General features: G+C 45.4%; 1 protein-coding gene across 1 annotated transcript in view; it reads right to left on the reverse strand.

The window, feature by feature from the left end:
* Positions 1 to 19,355, reverse strand: part of syt1a (synaptotagmin Ia) — a 622,829-nt gene extending 603,474 nt beyond the window's left edge. The window contains 1 exon segment of the mRNA XM_038780004.1: positions 19,091 to 19,355. The gene's annotated coding sequence lies outside the window, so the exon portion shown is untranslated.
* Positions 19,356 to 19,761: the final 406 nt, after the last annotated feature.

Genomic DNA, 19,761 nt, shown 5'->3' on the forward strand with positions numbered 1-19,761 from the left:
CTGCCGTGGAGTGGCATTCAGAGTCAGATTGCAACTCTGCTCCTACTTACCGACCTGGAAATGAAGCTGCTCCTTATTCATCTGAACTTCTGACTTAGGCGGGATGAGAACAGTGCAGTGAAGTGGGTAACCGAGCTGAGTCAGGGGTAAGGAAGCCTTGACAGCATTAGATGCTATCTAGCAGGTATGTTTAAAGGACCAGCCACTTTGAGAAGCCAGGGAGAAGGCAAGTTTGTAAGTCAGTGGGGGCAGTCGGGTGGTCAGTGAGTGGGAGTCAGGTTGTCAGTGGTGGGAGTCAGGTGGTCAATGAGGGGGAGTCAGGTTATCAGTGGTGGGAGTCAGGTGGTCAATGGGGTGTGTCCAGTCATCAGTGGGGGCAGTTGGGTCATCAATGGGGGAGATTACGGGGCCAGTGGGGGGAGCTGGAAGGTCAGTGGGGGCAGTCGGGTGGTCAAATGGGCAGTCGGGTAGTCAATGGGGAGGAATCGGATGGTCAGTGGGGGGATTTGGGTGGTCAATGGGGGATTAGGGTGGTCAACTGGGGAGTCGGGTGGTCAGTGGGGCAGTCGGGTGGTCAATGGGGGGTCCGGTGGTCAATGGGGAGGAATCGGATGGTCAGTGGGGGATTTGGGTGGTCAGTGGGGGATTAGGGTGGTCAATTGGGGAGTCGGATGGTCAGTGGGGGGTCCGGTGGTCAATGGGGAGGAATCGGATGGTCAGTGGGGGATTTGGGTGGTCAGTGGGGGATTAGGGTGGTCAATTGGGGAGTCGGGTGGACAGTGGGGCAGTCGGGTGGTCAATGGGGAGGAATCGGATGGTCAGTGGGGAAACTGGGTGATGGTGGCCTCGGATGGTCGGGGAAGGGGGGGTTGGGTGATCAGTGGTGCGGACCACATGAGTATTATAGTTACACACAAGTTAGAAGTGGTACAATTCTTCTAACTTTTTCTGAGTAACTATGACTGTAAGATAGTTGGCACCACCCAAAGTTTGTGATTTAAAATTAACTTTCAGATGGTTATCGCGCAATGCAATTGCCCAATGATTTTGAACTTCCGGCAAATTGCTGTGCAAATCTTACTTGGAATCCTCCTGGCGGGGTGGAATTGGGATTGGTGGGAGAAGGGCGGTGGAGAGAGCTCCCCAGCCCATCTTTAGTTATAACAGGCTAGAGGTCCGTGGTTGCGGGTCATATTCACGTGGTTGGTTTGTTGTGGTGATCTCTGATGTACAAATGTCTCCCTTCTCTGCATATCTTCAAACTGAACTGGCTCTTGAAGAAAGAATGAGAGGAAGAATGTCACTCCTTGGATCTCCACATCTAGCCCACTGTCACCTCAACTGGATCAGTTTCTACCAGAGGGAATTCCAACAACGAGAGGGTGCTCACTGCTGCCACACAAGGAAACTGTGGTTGTTTCATTGAAAAAGAGCAGGGGCAGAATTGTTGGCAGTAAATGCCAAGGTGCATGTAGAGAGTCCACTTGACCTAATCCCCCATCTAGACTTTTTGGACCCTTTATTGCTGCTGACAGGGATCTATCATTATCTTCCACATATATCAATGGGAGCTGGGATAACTATAGACAAGAATCATCAGCAATTACATCTGTCCGGCAGGGAAGAGCCTGCCAATGACAGTCTATGGAGAGGGGAAAGTGTTAGAAAGTCCACATTCAATGGAAAAATGATGATCAACCTCCCTGCTATTTTTCTGCTATTTTCAAATCACTAACCCACTCTTAATTTCGGCTGGCATGACAGAGGAAAAATACTACATTTTGCAATATCGCCGAGAGGAACATGCATACTGTATAGAATCATAGAATTTACACGCCCACCCCATAACCCAGTAACCCCACCCAACACTTAGGGTAATTTTGGACACTAAGGGCAATTTAGCATGGCCAATCCACCTAATCTGCAGATCTTTGGACTGTGGGAGGAAACTGGAGCACCCAGAGGAAACCCATGCAGAAATGGGGAGAATGTGCAGACTCTGCACAGACAGTGACCCAAGCAGGGAATTGAATCTAGGACCCTGGAGGTGTGAAGCAATTGTGCTAACCACTATGCTACCGTACTGCCCAGATTGATGCCACTGTGCACAGTGTGGCTTGGAAGGAACTGTTGAGCTGTGGCTGAACAATAATAGACTGAGGTAAGTTAAAAAAAATAGATGAGCTTTCTGGAAATTTTACCTTTCCTATCTCATTTTCAATATCACAGCCATTTCGAACTGGTCTGAGGATAATTTATTCCATTAAAGATGCTATATAAAGATAAGTTGTTGTTAGCCTAGGCTAGATGTGGGGCTGGATTCTCCGATTGCGTTCAGCGATGAGGCGGGGAATCCCCGATGCCGCCGAAATTGGGGGACATTGCCGGTTTTGCGATGCTCCACTCCCTGAAAAGCGGCGTACTTGCCGTACATTGACTGCGGCCCACCCCGCGATGCTCCGTCTCCGACCGGCCGACTTCCCGATGGCGTAGGTCTCTCATGGTCTCACCTGTCGGGAACTCAGCGCAGCGGCTGTGGACACAGTCGAGCTCCACCACTGTCGGGGGAGGGCCGATCCGCGGACAGGACTGGACATATTCGAGGTTGGGGGCACTGTGGTGGTGCGGTCCAGGGAGTGTGAGCCAGCTGAAGTAGGGGTCCATGAGTGGCATCCACCATGAAGCATGGCGCTGCCGCTGTAGGCCGCTGCCGTGGGCATGGGCGGCCATGGATCCAGCAATTCTCCAGGCCTTGTTGGCAGCTAGAGCCGTCTCTACACTGCCTCAATGCTAGCCCCCAGTCAAGCTGGGAATGGGTGGGCATTTTGCACCAGGTTTCTTGGCGTAAAATGCCAGCGCTTTCACGCCGGCGTGGGGGCATAGTCTCCAAATCGGAGAATCCAGCCCATGGTTACTAAGCCAAAGAATCAAGGGTGGGATCCTCCGTTCTGCCGCACCCATTTTCTGCTGCGGCGCACCCCTGCGGGCAGCGGGTTTCTCCATCCCGGCAGCCAGCCAATGGGAAAACCGCGGGCGTGAGTGCGCTGCCGGTGAAACGGAGAATCCAGCCGACGGAGGACCCAGCCCCAAATATTTAGTGCAGCAGAAAGGAGTTGGGCGGATCAGCACACTGTCAATCGTCCCCAGCACACATTATCAATCTTCTTGCTGCTAATAATAACCTGCCAATTGCCCGCCTACTGTTCAATTCCTTTCCTTATTGTCTTTTGTGATTGAGTTGCTGCTTAATCTTCAGATGCTGAATGAGGTAACTATTGCGCAGACAGCATCTTCAAAGAGAACATCGTTTCCTCCTACCCACACCCACATTGTTAATGATGAAGATGTGAAAACGAGTGAAGAGTCTGTTCCGAAGGTGGCTCTGTGTAGGTGCTTAGGGATGTGTCACAACAGTAAATATGAGTTGAATAATACATTAATATGACTACCATTCCTTACAATAAATGAGGCAAAGAATGACAAACATTTGAAAATTGAATGAAACATTGTATCATTCTTTGCCTCGAAGGAGAACTACATTTTTCATATAAAGTTTCAAAAGGAGGAAACTTTCACTTCTATATGCCACTTTTCATAATTTCAGGACATCCTAAAGCATTTAGAGTCAATGAAATTCTCTTTGAAGTGTGGTCACAGATGTAATATAGCAAACAGCAGCCAATTCGCACAAATGACAATGTGATAATAATAATAATATCATCTTTTTTCTTTGAGTGATGTTGATTGAGGATAAATATTGGCCAGGGCATTAGGCACAGTTCGCCAACTATTCACTAGGTTCACTCACCAAGAGGACGGACACTCAGTTTAACATTTCATCTGAAAGATGGTGAGCGCGATACTCCGTTTGGGAGACTGTTCTTCCACCGGAGCTGAATTGCAGCAGTTTTACGATCCCCTTGCAGTCGTAAAGTGGGATGTAATTCAGGGTTCCATGCCTTGAAAGTTTATGCATGGCGTGGAATACGAGGGATTTCCAGGGAATCCCACTACCGGGCCATCATCTGGGGGAGGGGCTTGAGGGGAGGTCTGCTGGAGGAGGCACGGGCTGGCAGTGCATTGTAGGGGGGGGAGGGGTGGTGGCCATGGGATGGGCTCGGATGGTCCCTCCCTCCATAGCCCTGGTATGGTGGACCTCATGGTACGCCAAGGTGGGCTGGCCCAACGCGAGGTCCATCACGACAGGGTGACGCTGGTAAAAGCCACAAGTTATCCGTGGCCACGTGATTCCTGACTGCGGGACCGGAGAATCACGGGAAGCCGGAGCATAGGGCAACGGGCCCGCTAAATAGATGCAAATGGGTCAGATGCCTGATTCTCTGTCCCATCGGTGAATGCATTCTGGGCGACCCAGAATGGAGAATCCTGCTCGGTACCTGCAGCAGTCGAGCTCTCCATAGTGCTACACTGGAGTGTCAGCCAAGATTTTATGAACCTGCAAACTTCTGACTTTTCGGTGGCAGACGCTAAATAACTCCACAATCTGGGGGTAATGTAAAAACAGGAAAGAGACAACTATTTATTGGGGAAGGGCATCAAGGGCTGTGGTTCAAAGGTGGGTAAATGGAGTTGAGATGCAGATCAGTCCTGGTCTAATTGAATGGTGGAACAAGTTTGACGGGCTGAATGGCCCCCTCCTGTTTCAGTGTAATGGGCTCGAGAGGCTTAATGGCCTATTCCTGTTGTAGTGTAGACACTTTTGCGTTATTCATTTTGAAAGTTAGCTCCATGTGGTTGCTCACGTTATTTATTTCATATAATGAAACAATTTGTTCTTTTTATGAAAAGGTGTTGAATTCAATTCCCTGTATATTGCCCGACACAATACAGCTTAGTCAGTCAGCCAGAAGACCTCCTCAACCTCGATAATCTTCCATTTCTCTAATCAACCAGTTGAGCAAGATGGTTAAATTAATGTTGATTTACAAAAGGAAAGCAAGACAGCAAATGCTCAAAATGTAAAACTAAGCCAGAACGTCCTGAAAACGGTGAGCATGTCTATTTGAACTTGCATGCATTCGCCAGGTAGTATGTGAACCACCAGCCTATATTTTAGATAATAACAAGGGTCCTGATTTGAAACACACATTATCGATTCAAAGTGGACACCGTTTGGGTTGAATGTGGTTCTGTTATGCACAGTGTCATTTGCCTGAATTCTCAATTAATCCAATCATATTTTTCTGTTTTCTCCTGATGCGTTTCGGGAACATGCCATTGCTTTGCTTTTGTGCTGTTGACCTAGTCTCAACAGAAGCAGCGCTGACATTCACCAGCCTCTTTGTCTTTCAGGATTTCACTTTCACTTGTGGGAGAGTGAGGAGGTGGAGATTTAATCGTACACGACTGGGTTACATCCAGGATAGCCTCTGACCCTGACAGCACTGTTATTGTCTCAGTTTGTAAATGTGGCAACATCTTTTAAAAACTCACTTTAAAATTCACTGCAATGGGCAATACAGGCCCACAAACCATGTTCATCGAGAAGATTGAATGCTTTGAATTCCATTGTCAGCCCGTGCTCAAATGGTAGCATTCTCAACCAGATGTCAGAAACGTTTGTGTTCAAAACGCAGTTCAGGGATTCAAGTATAAAATCCTGGCTGACATTCCCAATTCAATGGGCAGAAAATTACTGTTGATGGTGGAGAGGGGCGTGGTGGGGGGGGGGGAGGGGGGGGGGGGGGGTTGGATGTGTGGACAGCTCACCCCACCAACAGAAGCAAAGTCAGTGTAGAGCCAATTTGCTCCATGCCTGCCCTCCTGCAACCATAACACACTGTGGGCAGGATAAACAGGACCAGTGTGGGATTTCCACTTTTCACTGGAGAGGAAATCCCACACTCTGGGACTGTCAGCCAATCTGATTGACCGGCATATCCAGCAGCACACATTAGTGGGAGCTGCAGGGACTGCAATGAGGAAGCAGAAAAAGGGCCTGGAACAAGAAAGTCTGGGGTCTTGGGCAGGGAAGGTTTGGGCAGGTTAGGGATCTGGATGGGGGTGGTTGCTGTGGGCCGCATATTGTCTGGGATCAGTTGGCTTGGTAACGAGCCTAATTGACCCTTGATTATCTCTTTAAATATGACGGGCAAGCTGCCGGTTTTGGTGCGTGTCCATCCCCATTTTATGGGTGTGAGTTCAGGGGTGGGCAGGAAGGTGGTGGTGTGGGCAACCACCTTATTTTACTTGCACCCCATCCAAAACACACCTGCTGGGGGCATAAACACAGCCCAAATTAATAATGAGGAAATATTACCCTGATAGTGATGCCATATAAATGCAAACGTTTCTTTCTGAGTATTACAAAAGGAGACTTCCATTTATATATCATATTTCACAACCTCAGGATGCCCCAAACTGCTTTACAGCCAAGGATGTACATCTAAAGTGTAGCTATTGTTGTCATGTAGGAAACGCTGCAGCCAATTTCTGCACAGCAACTTCCCATAAACAGCAGTGAGACACTGACAGAATCATCTGCTTTTGTGACGTTGTTTAAGGGATACATTTTGATTCCAGGATACTGGGTTAGCTCGCTTGCTCCTTTTCAGATCCTATATGTCTACCTGAGAATACGTCCAAGAATTGGCACCCCTGACAGTGCAGTACTGCCACAGGGGTGCCAACCGAGATTATTTACTGGAATGTCTTGAGTGGCACTTATACCTGTGACCTTCTGACTTGGCAGTAAGAATGTGACGCACCGAAATATGGCTGATACCATATCGAAGCATGTTGTTCCTTTGCATCAATTATTATTCAGATTTGCCTTACCAGAATTCATGGACGGTAGCAGAGTGGTAATTTTACTAAGCAACTAACTGACTTCTTAAATGGTCTCACATGTATCTAAATTGTGTCAATTTACACTACAGAACAGGCAAATCAGAATAAAATCAGACATATAACCCATCATCGGGACCGGATATGACTTCACTGTTACTGAGTCAAAGTTTGACAACTTCCTCCCTACAGCACTAATGCCACCTGAAATGTCGTGGTTCAGAAACATGGCTTTACAGCACCTTCTCAAGTACAATTAGCGACGGGCAATAGATACAAGCCTAGGCAGTGAAATTCACACTCAGAATGAATTTTTAAAATTCCATTTAATCTTCTAGCAACATTGATCCCCGAGCACCAGAGAACCCAGGGCACAACACTGAGAAGCAAGCTGAAGGAATAGAAGTTGAAACCAAAATGCTGCTTCCGGTAGCTTAGCTGTTTAGTCTGTTTTCTTTAGAACTTTAATTTTGCATCAATTTTCATATAGGATCTTGAGGGGACTTGACAGGGTGGATGTGGAGAAAATGTTTCCTGTCGTGGGCGAATCTAGACCTAGAAACCATTGTTTAAAAATAAGGCCCCACCCCCACCAATTAGGACAGAGATGGGGACATTTCTAGCAACATTGTCAGGGGTATGCAGGTTATCAGAAGTTAGCTTAGTCAAAGAGGTAGGTCACATGGAGGGTCATTGAGGAAAAATATAGAGGTAGAAAGGCAGAGGGGTTGAAGGAGGATGGTCTAGAGCAGTGCATCTCAAACTATCTGATGTGGCGGACCGGCAGTTTTTTTTTTCAATGTGCCCGGGACCGGTGAGCGAAACAAGCCAATCCAGGATTACTGTCTCTTTCTTTTCTGGAAACACTCCAAGTACCGGCAGACGATGGCTCGCGTACCGGCACCGGTATGCGTACCACACTTTGAGAAGCACTGGTCTAGAGCTTAGGGCCCAGATATAGAAAGCCAATTGATGGAGTTATAGAAATGACTGATATGGGTCCAGGATCTCAAGGGAAACATTTGATATGCATGGGGATTTGAAGGAAACTTCTTCATCCAGAGTTATCAGAGTGAGGAATGTTTTCTCAAAAAGTGGTAGTGGATACTAAATCGCTTATATAATTGAAATATATACATGTATTAATTCCACTGTAAAAATATGAATGAGAGCACAAGGTGACAGCAGGATAATGGGCTTGGGATAATTGGGAGAGACAGAAATTCACCTCAAGCCACAAGGGGCAAATGGCTTCCAGGTGCTAACGGTTCTAAATTCACTGTCAGGTTTTGCTAGTGCTTATGGTCCACCTGTCGTTGCCCTAAGAAGGTGGTAGTGAGTCTTCTTCTTGAACCCCTGTAATCCTTTTGGTGAAGGTGCTCCCACAATGTTTTAGGCACCAAATTAGGCAAGTGGTGGGATCGGTGAAGGGGAAAACAAAAGAATAGATTCCTGGTTATGGGGGGAAGACTGTAGGTTAAGTTATCCAAGTTATCCACTTTGCAAATTGTGCTTTGCGAATAAACTAAAACCTTTGGTTTTGTTTTGTCACTCTTTTGCTCAGCCAATAATGATCGTGTTTGTGAGCTGATTAACGGGGGACAACAAGAATTCTCATGGTGGGTGGGTTTTATGAGCTCCCACAACCCATACAATCTGGAGCACCAAGCCAAAGTTACCAGTATTCTGCTGGGTGTCAACGCAGGATTTCATCTGGTCTTTGCTCACTGGAGTGGCTTTCAAACCCTCATGTGTTACATTCTCAGAGGTGGGAATGTGACCTGTCATAACCTGCAGAGGACTCATCGGTTGAGGATGATTGTTTCCCCATTCTCATTGGGAGTCCAAGCTCTCCCAATGCCTTGGGGGTGGGGTAGCTTGCTGGCACTGGTATAAAAGGTCGGCCAAGGAGAGAGGACCCGGTAAGGTGTAACCTGACCTCATGTATATAATGTTAATTTAAGGTGATTTAAATCATAAGGTGATTTAGTTGAGATCCATTGTCATTCGGGACAACCCTTTTGGCATTTGTCCGTCAATGGAAGGTTAGGTGCCTATGAATGGCATAGGTCTGGTCCTTTGTGTAAACGGGAGTGGGCAATCAAGCCCACATTACAGTTGAGTTCCAGTCTGGTCATTCCAGAAGAGGACCTTTGTTGAAGGGCTGGGCAGTGCTTAGGGAGAGAGAGAATCAATTTAGCACAGAGAGAGAAGGATGGGAGCAGCCATGAAACAGGTCATGAAAACCACCACAAAGAAAAAGTATTCTGAAAGAGATGTCCTAACAAAAGAATGATTGCTTCCTAAATGCAAATGTTGTCTTTGCCTGTATGTGTAAGTGAAACAAGAGATGTATTTTCATGCAAAGTGTTGTTTTAATGGGAACTAGTGTTAATGATAAGAAGCTGCATGTAATCTGTTCATGCTAGAACTGTGAAATAAATGTTGAAACATTGTTTTATTTTCTTTTGTTTTAATAAAGTTTTGTTTATAAAATAACCACTCCCTATTTCTTATATTATCACTTCTGGAACAAATCGACCTTTCTGCAGAGTTTAAAACTTTTTTAAAAAAAGTTTCAATACCTTAGCCATTGTTTAGGGCTGACCAGGCATCTGTAACAGGTTACAAGTGTGGATGTGGTAACACAATTGCCATGTGTTATACCTACAACCCTTTAGAGACAAGCCATCAGTAGCTTCATACAAGTACATGCACATATTACATTCTTGAAAGCACAAAACAGATTCTTTTCTTTCTTGCACTAGACAGCTGTCGGCATATGCTTGATTTGATTGACCTAGTCACAAAGCATTGAAAAGCCAGGGTTACAGAAAACTTTCAAGAGCGTCTGAAGAATTGCCCTCAACTCCTGATCCTGATCCAAAAGAGTTATTAATAACACTCAGCATCTGTTACCTTGAGGAACTGACTTTTACATTTCACGTTCCACTTGTTTGATATAAATAAAGCTTCATTTCACAATAACTGCTTTTCTGTGCATCTGCAAATTTGTCTGCAAAATATTCCCCTTGACATTTACAGAGGAGTACATTGTATAATATCAAAATAAGTAAACAAGCAAATCCAAGTTCCCAGTCTAAAATAACCAGACTTTCCCCTGTATTATATACAGTTTCAGACTAGTGTAATTTGTGGTTGAAATGATTGTTTTAAGCTGGCAAGTTTGAAGTTTGAACATTATATTCCATTGCTTTTGTACTATTTACAACACAGAAACAAGCCATTTTCTCCGACAGCACCATAAAGTCATTATTCGACACACAGACCTTCACCCAATGCTTCGACATCTCACCCTCTCAACTTGCCCTTCTAAGGGCAGCATGTGGTGCAGTAGTTATCACTGGGACTGCGGCGCTGAGGACCCGGGTTGGAATCCCGGCCCTGGGTCACTGTCCGTGTGGGGTTTGCACATTCTCCCCATGACTGCGTGGGTTTCACCCCCACACCTAAAGATGTGCAGGTGAGGTGGCTAAATTGCCCCTTAATTGGGGGGAAAAAAATTGGGTACTCTAAATTTAAAAAACAAACTTGTCCTTCTATTCCTCATGTTTTAATCAAACATCCTCTTAAATGCAATGCATCAATGTTATTCACCTCAACTACACTCTGTGGTAGCAAGTTCACCATTCTCACCACTCTCTGGGGAAAGACATTTCTCCTGAATTTCCGAGTGGATTTATTAATGAGTATCTTGTGTTTCCGGCATCACCCACCCACATCCCTCACCTGCCAAAAGTGGAAACATCTCTGCATTGATCCCATCAAATCCATTCAGAAGCACCAAGATTCGATCACACCTCGGGAAGAAAGAACACCAGCTGCTCAATCCTTTCTGATACATAAAGCCTCTCAGCTCTGGTATCATCCCAGTAAATCTCTTTTTGCACCTTTTCTGCTCCTTCCCCATCCCTTTTAACACTGGGGACTTAATGCACCTCCAAGGGGGTTACTCCAGACAATCAGTGCCTGCTTCGACATAGATTCAATGGTGCCACTCATTTCCATCCCACTTTGGTTTGATTATATTTTATTCTTATTAATAATCTTTATTGTCACAAGTATGCTTACATTAACAGTGCAATTATGTTATTTGAAATTCTTCATGCATATGAGAATGTGACAAATAGAAGCAGGAATAAATGGAGCAATTTGGGATGGAAGGAGGAAAGAACAAACTAAACACTAGTGAGACTCCATGGATGAATAAAAACAAGAGATCAGCAAAGAGGCAAACACAAAGCACAGAGTGCAGAGTAGCACAGGTAGGAGAGAATACAAAGAGATTATGAGAGTCTCAAAAAAGAATCAGTAAGGCATAGAAGAATAATGACATTAGATTATCAAGGAACATATAGCAAAATAATAAAATATTTTACAGACACATCAATAAAAAGGAAGGCTGCGATGGGGATAGGATCATTAAGGGATAGACAGGATAATACCACAGGTGGGCAGCACGATAGCACAAGAGGATAGCACCGTGGCTTCACAGCTCCAGGGTCCCAGGTTCGATTCCCTGCTTGGGTCACTGTCTGTGTGGAGTCTGCATGTTCTGCCCGTGTCTGCATGGATTTCCTCCAGGTGTCCGGTTTCCTCCCACAGTCCAAAGATGTGCAGGTTAAGTGGATTGGCCATTCTAAATTGCCCTTAGTGTCCAAAAAAGGTTAGGAGGGGTTATTGGGTTACGGGGATAGGGTGAAATGAGGGGATAGGGTGGAAGTGAAGGTTTAAGTGAGTCGGTGCAGACGCGATGCGCCGAATGGCCTCCTTCAGCACTGTTGTTCTATGTTCCAATGATAGAGAGATAGCAAAAATATCAAATAATTTGTTTGATTCTGTATTTACCAGAGTAACAGAATAGATAGGCATGACACTGAATAAAGATATGAGCAATGTGAGAAGTACATTTGAAATTTTAAAAGGCATGTATTCAATAAGCTAAACAAACTTAAAATGATAAAATCCCTGGTCTGGCTGGATTGCATCCAAAAAGTTGAAAAGAATTTGCAGAAGAGATAGCAGAGGCATTGGTAACTCACATTTAATCATTTGTTCGAAAAAGAGGACTCACGGATAGATTATGTAATTCCCAACTTGAAGGAGGGAAGAACATACCCAGGAAATTATGCACCAGTCAACTTAACATCATTAGTAGGAAAGATAACGGAATCCTTACTCAAGCAGAGAATAGAAGGACATCTAGACACAAAAAAATATAGTAATGGATAGTCAGCATGGATCTCAAAAAGCAACGCCTTGTTTGACTGACCGTATTGAATGTTTTGAGCAGGTTAACACAGAGAGTAGCGGTGGTAATGCAGTAGATGGCATTTATGTGGATTTTCAAAAGGCCGTTGATTCCTCAAAATGGACGTTTTAAACATGCATTCATTGGACATGGGGGGATGGTGGTGGGTGTGCGAGGGGGGATTCTCAATTATGAGGAAGACTGCAATAAATTACAGAAGGACATTAATAAATTTGCATAACAGGCAAATAATTAGCAAACATAGTTTAAGGAAGGATGTTAAAGCTTTGGACAGTGTGCAGGGGAGATTTACTAGAACGATACCAAGAATGAGGAACTTCAGATACAAGGAAAGATTGGAGAAATTGGGTGTCCCCCTTGGTGCAGAAAAGATTAAGAGATAGCAATGTAGCAATGGGCAGCACGGTAGCAATGGGCAGCACGGTAGCATGGTGGTTAGCATCAATGCTTCACAGCTCCAGGGTCTCAGGTTCGATTCCCAGCTGGGTCACTGTCTGTGCGGAGTCTGCACGTCCTCCCCGTGTGAGCGTGGGTTTCCTCCGGGTGCTCCGGTTTCCTCCCACAGTCCAAAGATGTGCGGGTTAGGTGGATTGGCCAGGCTAAATTGCCCTTAGTGTCCTAAAAAAAAATTAAGGTTAATGGGGGTTGTTGGGTTACTGGTATAGGGTGGATACATGGGCTTGAGTAGGGTGATCATTGCTCGGCACAACATCGAGGGCCGAAGGGCCTGTTCTGTGCTGTACTGTTCTAATTCTAATTCTAAGATTAACTTATTGTGGTGTTCAAAATTATGAACAATTTTGACAAGGAGGATATTTTGTTTCCACTAATTGTTATATCAGTCACTAGAGGGTCACAATTTCAAGATGATCAGCTAGGAGTGAGATGAGGAGAAACGCCTTTATTCAAGAGGAGTTATAGGGGTTTGGAATGGGCCGCCTGGAAGAGTGGTTGAGGCAGATTCCACAGGAGGTTTCAAAAGAGAGCTGGATATATATTTGAAAGTGATTAATTTAGGGGGCTATGGAGATAGGGCTGGGGAATGGGACTAGCTAGGTTGCTCTTTTGGGAACCAGTGCAGACATGATGGGCTGAATGGCTTCCTTCTGTGCTGTAAATAACAAAATAACAAAAAATAACAGGTAACTGTGAGGTAGAAATAATAGGGAGGTCACTTATTCCTTGGAAGATGCAAGTCTAGGTGGGGATCAGAATAAAGGGATCTTTGGACGAACAATAAATCAATGAGTAAAAGTTGCACCACAGGTTAACAAGAACATTAAAAATGAACAAACCGAGCACTGGGTTTTGTTTCTGGAGAGATAGAATTGATAAATAGGGAAGTTGCGTCAAACCTTTAATGAGCTTTGGTGAGACCCACATTTAAAGGATATTGTGCGCAGTTCTGGTCACCAGTTATAAAAAGAGTAGAGAGGGTACAGAGTACATTTATAATGATGAATCTAGAAATGTGTGGGTTTACAAATCAGGGAAAGATTGACAAGGTGGATCTCTTTTCTCTTGAAAAATAAAAAGATAAAGAGTGACCTTTAAAATTTTGAAAGATTTTTATCCAGTGGATACAGAAAAAATGTTCCCTCATGTGGGAATAGGTGTAACTAGAAGCCATCAATATAAGAAAGTCGGGGCAGGGATGGGGGGGGGTACGAGCCTGGAAGCGCTTGCAACGGCGCCGCTGCCGCTCCCTCCGACGAGGTATACCACGAGCCCGGTGGTGGCAGCTACCCTCAAGATTTGGGGCAATGGAGGCAGCACAGGGGGGAGGTGGGGGCCTCGATGGGGTCCCCGATACGGGGGAACCACCGGTTTGTTCCGGGGAGAATTGATGGCGAGTTCCTGAGTTGGCACAGGGCAGGTGTCAGGAGGCTGGGGGACCTGTTCATAGACGGGAAGTTTGTGAGCCTGGGTGAGCTGGAAGGGAAGTTCAGGCTCCCCCCGGGGAACACCTTTAGGTACATGCAAGTAAGGGCGTTTGTCAGGCGGCAGGTGGCGGGGTTCCCCCTGCTGCCGCCGCGTGGGGTCCAGGACCGGGTGCTCTTGGGGTATGGGTTGGAGAGGGGAGGATCTCGGAAGTGTACCAGATGATGCAGGAAGTAGACGAGGCCTCTGGGGAGGAGCTGAAAGATAAATGGGAGGAGGAGCTGGGTGAGGAGATTGAGGAGGGGACATGGGCGGATGCCCTCGAAAGGGTGAACTCCTCCTCTTCGTGTGCGAGGCTTAGCCTCATACAGTTTAAGGTACTGCATAGGGCTCATACGACCGGGACAAGGATGAGCTGGTTTTTTGGGACCGAGGACAGGTATATTAGGTGCTCAGGGAGCCCAGCAAACCATGTCCACATATTCTGGACATGCCCAGCGCTGGGGGAATTTTGGAAGGGTAGAGCAAGGACGGTATCGAGGGTGGTAGGATCCAGGGTCAATCCAGGCTGGGGACTTGCAATATTTGGGGTTGCAGTGGAGCCAGGAGTGCAGGAGGCTAAAGAGGCCGGTGTTCTGGCCTTTGCGTCCCTAGTAGCCCGGCGGAGGATTCTTCTTCAGTGGAAGGATGCAAGGCCCCCAAGCGTGGAGGCCTGGGTCAACGATATGGCGGGGTTTACTAAATTGGAGAGGGTGAAATTTGCCCTAAGGGGGTCAGTGCAGGGGTTTTTCAGGAAATGGCAACCATTCCTAGATCTCCTGGCAGAACATTGATATATTTAAGTGGAAGAAGGAAAGATAGAAGGAGGCTTGAATGGAGGATTAATGCTGGCATGGACTGGATGGGACAAATGGTCTGTTCTGTACCATAGTAAAGTCACCATAGTCACATAGGATAGGCTTCTTCCCCTTTGAGGGCTGACTGGTGGTGACTTAACCTGAGAATCACCACACCTCAGGCGAGGGGCAAGTTTGAGAAGGCGGGACCTTCATAAATCACCTCAGCCAGTACAGGGATTGAACCCATGCTGTTGGCCTTCCTCTGCATCATGAACCAGCTGTCCAGCCAACTGAGCTAAACCAGCCCATGTAAAGAACTCTAATACCTCTTAGTCCTCCTATCCTATACAAAGAGAGAAATACATCACCAGTGCATCTATCTGTCCATACATTCACTGGTCAATCAATTTAAGCACTCATCTACACACCCATTTATCCATCTATTCACCTGTCTAACCAGCTGCTAATCCATGCACCCTTGACACCCTTCAGGCAGCCCAGATTCATTCTCCTATCCACTCCTACAGATTAAAACAATCAAGATGGAATTAACCAAGAACTGAGCACTTGGCTACTCACCAAACCTTTACAAATTCCACTGACAGCATCATTTCACGGCATAAAACTGAAAGTGATCAAATATATTACATGATATGCCAACATTTTGTGTCAAGGTGGACATTCTCCAGAAGATTGTTACCCTGCCGCTACCCTAGTGAGAGTTAATTGGTGGAAGGTGGAATGAATAAGAGGAGGGAAGCAGTCAGACATGACAGGTATTGTATCAACATTATTCTGAATGAGTAAATAAGTCAAAAGAAAACAATTGGATATCTCGGGTGTGTTTTATGGAGAGGAGATTGAATCGCTTGGCCTCTGGTAGTTAATTTCTCTGTGGGTTTCAGATGTAGAAATGTACTTTCCATAAGCCTCCTGCCGGAAGTTGTAGTCCTCAGACCATTTAACCATTAGAATGCTTCAATTTGAAAATCCATTGCATTTGGAAAAGATTCCTATCAAAATTCAGCAACAAATGAAGAGCGATTTTTAATGCGTGCCTATTCCAACAATACTGCAGTATTTTTTAAAATATTTTTATTCTCTTCTTTTTTCACATTTTCTCCCAAATGTTGACCCACCAACAATAAATAATAGTCAGTAACGAATATAATGTCAATCCCCATATCAATAGCAATGATCCCATCCTCCCACCAAACCCCAAATATTAGTCCACATGTTAACATAAATAAATGACAAAAAAGAATCAGGAATCACCCATAGACACCATTAACACATACCGTCCCCCTCCCCCCAACCCTCCCAGCCACCCCCCCCCCCCAACTAATGTTCGATGTTATCCAGTTCTCAAAAGTGCATAATGAATAACGTCCATGAATTGTAGAACCCCTCCATCTTTCCCCTCAGTTCAAACTTAACCTTCTCAAGAGTCAAGAATTCCAACAGGTCCCCCTGCCACGTCAGGGCACAGGGTGGAGAGGCTGCCCTCCAACCCATCAGGATCCGCCTTCGGGCGATCAACGAGGCGAAGGCTACAACATCTGCCTCCACGCCCGTTAACAATACTACAGTATTAACAAAATATGATGAAGTTCTTGGCAAGTAACCCCAAACAGAACAGGTCTGAGTTGAACGGATGCCTGATTTACACAAGTCTTGTTGGAAGCCCCAAAAGAGTCAATACAGCCTAAAATTGAGCAGGGATTATGTTGGGCCTTTTAGTCCAAAGACTCCAACCATTCTCTCTAGGTGTTAAAATCAGGGCTGCAATATTGACTTGTGAAACATTCACAATCTTACTCTGCTGCCTGGAAATACACCCATTATCCACAGCCTTTTGGGAGTGAGCTCAGACTTTCAAAACCTTTTGGGTTGAAGAGTGCTTCCTGGATTCATTTTTGACTGGCAGAGATCGATTTTTAAGTATGAAGCCCCTTTCATTCTTGATTCCATCAACAGTGGACCCGATTCCCCCACAATTTCTCCACTGAACTCCTATTAACATGTTAAACACGTCAATCAGAACAACCTCCAATGCAAACCAAGTTTATGTAACCGGTTCTCACAAATGTCGGTCCTTCTGAAGCCTGGATCATTCTCCATCCTTCCATAATCCGATTCGCACACCTCCCATTTCCAGTCTCAAATTCAATTTCAGCTCTTTGTCCGCTTGCAATTTAGTTACGACGAGAGCTTTTAGCAATCTCAACAAAAAAAAGGTTGAATTCATCTAATCTGTCAAGCATCTGAAACAAATATTTCCCCCCCTGTCAGAGCCCTCTCTCTCCGAAATAAATTGAATTTTCAACCTCTCTTTATGGATCCCGCATCTTAAACCAATGGTTGGGGTTCCCCAATTATGCATTGCCTCCAGTACTGCCCAGGAACCCAGTTCAGGTTATTATGGATTGGTGCTGTTCATATTGGACAGTGTGCGAGAATGAAATGAATCGACAGTCAATTTCCATCGCTTTGCAATTGCATCGCTTGTTTCACACTATTGAACAAAGTCAAATGTTACTCTCCTTCTCCCCGAGTCATTGGGAGAAATGTTTTTAAAATCCTCTTTTAAAAAAAAAGTTGTTCTTTGAAAGCCTAGATTTGTTTTGAAAACTCCTCCATGTTTGATAGCGAGGACTTAGCGTCGATTTCACCAAGTTACACTTTCGGAATAAACCAGTTAACATTCTACTCGAGATTGGACCCACATCATCAACTTGGTATTTACATTTAATAGCGCTAAAAGTTTCAATTTAGGACAGGCGAAAATGAAACATGTGGACACTTGGTAAAATTGCAGACCCCCAACATATATCTAAACTGTTGCTGGGCAGGGAGATGTTCCTGTGCGTTTCTTTTCCACAAATTCTGTTTTTATTTCAAGGATCTGCTCATCTTACTGTCGCCCCCCAACCCCCCCTCCGGACCAGTACTATCCACTGGACTTGTCCCGGAGCGAGTGGTAAGTGACATTTCCGAAGCCCCCACAGTGTGGGTGCTGTTCTGTGTAATCCCACCTTGGGAAGCCCATGTCTAAACTCGACAATAAATCAGTGGTGCAAATATGTATGTGTCAGATTGTAGCCAGAGAGATTCTCATATTGTATCAATATGAGAAATCCTTGACCTTCACAATCTGCTTTCAGGATTTAACCCACTCCCCTTTAAATCCTGCCTTCTAAGGACTTAAAGACGAAGATTCCGTATTAAATGCAGTTTGATCACCCCCCCCCCCTTCCCCCTCAGTGATAGATATTAACTGAAGGGAGGATATGATAACTAACATGTCCCTCGCTAGCAGCATAAACGATTTATTCTGGGACACGACATCTGTCTGCAGTTTCGGCCCAAATGCGTTCCGCTCATTTCGGGAAGCCTCTCTAATCCTTTCCTCGTTACCTTCGGCCAGATTCCATCCTCCTTTTCCCCATCCGACGCACATATGGGACGACCGAGCGAAAGGCGGTCTGTGTGTTTGTGTGTGTGTGTGCGCGCTGATTGAATTACTGGTTGGCGGATATTACTATTCAAGGCTCTCTATTTTTCTGCTAACACATTTTAATTTGTCTCATGCACCGCCTGTCTGCAATTTAACGAAACAATAACAGAAAGCAGACTTATTGAACCCAGAGGAAATTCGTTGCCCCTGACTCTTCTATGAACCTGGCCAGACACTCACTAAGTGCTGGGTGGAAGCATTGCTCAGGGGTAATGTCATTGCTAACCGCTTCCCTATCACAGCCTTTAAACCGACACAGAACAGAAAACACCTTCCAGCTGAAAGACCAAAGAGAACAAATCAAATGAAAGATTACATGTTGTTGCTTTGTTCCTGATTAAGAGTGGCGATGCCAAACACATAGCTGTATCTGGCTGTACAGTCTGCCTTCATTCCTTTCATTCCAGTTGTCACACATGTTGTTATCTACCTCAACTTTCTTCACACATTTGCTGGCTTCACCGAGTAGCCTCCCTCTCCCCCCCCCCCCCCCAAAGTGGGTCGCAATCACTCTGGGTGAAGAGTCCTGGAGATAACTGTCCTTCTCGGGAACAGCTTCCTGACAGAACCCAGCCAGCTCAATTCGCAAGCTTGCATTTCTCCCACTATTTTAGAACGGGGACATTAATTAAACCCACACTCTCTCTCTCTCACACACACACACACACACACACAATAGGCTTCCTATTAGCTGCACTTCCAGCTTTTACAGCCAACATTATATTGCAGAATAACAACACAATATCGCCTTACCTGAAACGATGTCTTCTTTTTAAAAAAAAATAAAATACAGAAAATCTATTCAGCTGGATGTCTCTTGAAAATAAGGAGCACGCACGCAAAATAAAAGGAAGACACGTTTATTTTTCTCTTCTGCCTCTCCTGGCCAGGCTTTCAGAGGTTTGGCTCCAACAGAGTTAGCCTCCTCCTGTTGAGAGCAAGTGGCTTTATAGATGAGGAGAGAGGGGCATAGCCTGTTTAACACAGGAGCGACATACTGCAGCTTCTCAGGGATCCCTCCAGTGAGAACCCACTGCATCATTGAGTCCTTGTGTCTGATTGGACACACAGAAGACGCTGCCTCGCATATTTAATTTAACAGCAATAAACAGGGAGGACTTTTTATTTCATCTTCCCATCTCCACATTTGAGAGGGTTCCTGCAAAAGGCAATCAGGAACTATATCCTGGAGAAAAATGTACCCTAATGTGGCAGCAGTCTGCAGGCTGTATGTATGGATGGAGAATTATGTGATGTGACTCCCTCAGAGGGTCTGAGAATCATCAATAATGTAGCTCACCAATTATATCACAGAAACCCACACTTCAGCAAGAGGAAATATTTCTAATCAGTGCTTTTCTTGTTGGGGGTGGGTGGGTGGGTGGGGGTGTCTCAGTGAGTTTAGGGTTATGAGCCATTAAGCT

The sequence above is a fragment of the Scyliorhinus canicula genome, chromosome 20 (genome assembly GCF_902713615.1).
Source record: "Scyliorhinus canicula chromosome 20, sScyCan1.1, whole genome shotgun sequence".
Taxonomy (NCBI): Eukaryota; Metazoa; Chordata; class Chondrichthyes; order Carcharhiniformes; family Scyliorhinidae; genus Scyliorhinus; species Scyliorhinus canicula.